This window comes from Balaenoptera acutorostrata, chromosome 9, assembly GCF_949987535.1.
Source record: "Balaenoptera acutorostrata chromosome 9, mBalAcu1.1, whole genome shotgun sequence".
Taxonomy (NCBI): domain Eukaryota; kingdom Metazoa; phylum Chordata; class Mammalia; order Artiodactyla; family Balaenopteridae; genus Balaenoptera; species Balaenoptera acutorostrata.
In genome coordinates this window covers 9,045,141-9,048,434 of record NC_080072.1, presented here as the reverse complement: position 1 = coordinate 9,048,434, position 3,294 = coordinate 9,045,141, and the positions used below count along the sequence as shown (strand labels likewise).

The window sequence follows — 3,294 nt, the reverse complement described above, 5'->3', positions numbered from 1 at the left end:
ATCCCTCCCTTCTATAAGATAGTTTTAAATGACAGAATTTAAACAAAGGAAAACTGATCAATTGTTGCCAAATTAGGAAAGGAAGTGATAGGAGCAAGGGCAGGTGGTATATTTATATCAGTACAACAAGAGAGATGCCTGTGGAGAGGGAAATCTTTAGTATCTTGACTGTGGTGGTGGGCACGTGAAGCTATACAGATGATAAAACTATATGGTACTAAGTACACCACACACACACAAACACAAGTACAGGTAAAACTGACTGGGAAAATCTGAATAAAATCAGTAGATTTTATCACCCTCAAAAAATTAGTAGTAATATTATACTATAGTTTTGCAAATATTACTATTGGGGGAAACAGGGTGAAGTGCATGCAGTTTCTCATTATATTATTTCTTGCTACTGCATGTGAATCTGTAATAATCTCCTAAAGCATCTCAATTAAAAATATAAATGATTGGAATGGTATAGCATGCAAATTATAAGCATAAGAAACCTGGAATGTTTATATTAATATGAGAAAGTACATACTTGAAATCGAGGAGCATTACTAGAGATAAAGAAGCCAAGTTCATAATGAGAAAATGATCAATTCATCAGGATTCTGAACACTGGCACATAAATGATCCTTAATATATTCTGTAAATGAATAAATAAACCTGAGAAAACAAACCCTTATGTTAGCTTACCATTACCTTTCTCCTGTATCTTTATTTGAAGGAATTAAAAATTATTGTGAGGTGCTGGTGTGATTTATACTAAAGCATAATATCAGTTACCAAAAGTTAGTAATGGCACGATATTTCACTTTGCTTTAATTAAAAACAAAGGATTGTATTTTTTAAATTATTGTAGTCTAAAGTCAGTATAAACCAGAAAACACTTGCTTTCTCTTCTTTCCACAGGAAAATCATAAAGCAGTTCACTTCTGTGTGTCTCAAATTCCACTTTCTGGAAATGACTGAAGACCCTGTAGCAGGTTTGTTTTAGCTTGTTTAGAGAACGTGTACATGCCGAAGTCCAATATTGATTTTACAGAGTAACTGAGGAGAAGCACATTCAGAGAGTAAATCTTTAAACAGATTTAATGGTCATCAGATAGAAGTATCTTTGGTAAATTATTTTCTCTGTGACTTTACTACAAAAAGTAATACCTACTGATTCCAGCAGGACTGGGGAAATTGCTTCCACTGCTCTCTTGCAGTAGTGAGGTGATGGGACCCATTGATGAGAAACTGGTGTGAGGTCACATGGACTTAGTGTCACCTCTTCAGAATGACATTTGAGGAGCTCCTGGATGAAATTGGTGGTCTGGGGAAATTCCAGATCCTTCAGCTGGTTTTAATTCTTCCTTCTTTCATGATAATAGTTTGTCATATACTGTTGGAGAACGTCACTGCAGCCATTCCTTGTCATTACTGCTGGGTCCACATCCTTGATAATGACACTGTCTCTGATAATGACACTGGGGTCCTCAGCCCTGATGTCCTCCTGAGAATCTTCATCCCGTTGGATTCTAACTTGAAACCAGAGAAATGCCATCACTTCCTCCTCCCCCAGTGGCAGCTCCTTCACCTGAATGGGACCTTCCCCAACATGACTGACCTGGACACGGAGCCCTGTGTGGACGGCTGGGTGTATGACTGAAGCTCCTTCTCCTCCACCATCGTGACTGAGGTAAAGGCCCCATTTACCTTTTTGTGAGTATATGGTCTGGGTGTTTAGAATAACATAAGATCAACAAGGTTCATGTCTTCAGTTACTGAGTAGATAGTGTAGCCAGCTCTCTTTCATTCTTTTAGGAAAACTGATTGCTTATCTATTTAATGCCAAGCACTTACATTACAATTGATGACAGCAAAATCAACAACTGGGTATGAATTTTACTATCACTAAGCTTTAAATTTAATGTGAATATTGATGGTTAGATAAGTACTTGATATAAATTGTGGAAAATTATTCTTGGTCATTTGCTCTTAACTTAGTTGCAAATTATAAATATTTGTATTAATTTTTAAAAAATGCCCTACCCTGGATACTTGTCAGAGAAACAAATCAAAGTGCATTTCACTCTAGGTGTGAAATCCAGGCATCAGTGTTGAAAAAATAACCTCAATGTTTTCAATACATGGTAAGGATTGAATACCACTGAGGTGTGCAGTGTTAAGAGAATATGAAGATTGGCCCTAATATAATCTAAAAGATTTTGTTGAGGATTTTTAGAAAAAAAACATGCTTAAGCTGAGACATGAATGATATAGATCAGTAAATGTAGTAAAGGGAAACCCAGAGGACACACATTTCACTGAGGGTTTTCTGAGTGAGTGAACATTGAGGGATGTAAGATGCTGTGAAGCTCCTCTGTGCTGGTTTCCTTCTCTTCCAGTGGGACCTAGTATGTGATCATCAGTCACAGAAACCAATGGCTCAATCCCCATTCATGGCTGGAATGCTGGTGGGGGACTTCATATAGTGCCATCTCTCAGACAGGTGAGTGTCTCTAGATCATTGTTGCCCTACTGTGTGGTGTTTTCACAGTTCATGATTAATTGTCTCATAAAGAAGGTTTTATTGAGTTTCAGTAGACAATATCTACTGCTGTGGGTTGCCTTGGTTCCCAAGGAGCTATAGATGGAAATGTAGAATTAGACTCATTGTGATGAATGTCATTTTGTTGCCACGGAGCTCTCTGTACTGGGCACAGAAATGATATCTCCATAAGATCTGGGGGCATTTCAGAATAGTATTTTTTTATGAAACTGCTTTACTGGAAATGAAAGAGTTGCTAGAGAAAAAACATTCAATTTGAAATTCTGAAGGCAGGAGCGGAGAGATTCCTCCAGTGTCAGAACGCTGGGAACTGTAGTTGGGAAGTGACTCAGAAAAGTATTTAGAGGTAAGTTACCATAAACTTCATTTATTATATAAAGAGGAAGAGTTATCAATGAGAAGGGAAAGGAAGTTGCTCCAAGATAAGAGTCCAGCCTGTTTTAGGAAACAGCAATGCAGGCCTTTGCCATAGCTTCTGTGTTAAGTCCCTCACAGATTCAGTGAGCTGAATGCTTGTGGGTTCCCACATTGGTCATGATGTCATGGTTACCCCACTGTAATGAGTATTCATTTCTATAAAACCTGGTGTTTGTTATATGGTATTGAAGTTGAATTAAGACATAATTGTGACTATAATCTGTATGTTTGATTTTGTAAAAAAGAAAAAAAAGCCTCATTAGAGGTAATACTTGCAACTGTGTAAGATAATTAATCTATAGACCACAGGTGTTATTGTTTGTGGT

At 37.3% G+C, this 3,294-nt stretch overlaps 1 pseudogene; it reads left to right on the top strand.

Moving 5' to 3' along the window:
* Positions 1-1,276: 1,276 nt before the first annotated feature.
* On the top strand, positions 1,277-2,495 carry LOC102997756 (organic anion transporter 7-like; annotated as a pseudogene).
* Positions 2,496-3,294: the final 799 nt, after the last annotated feature.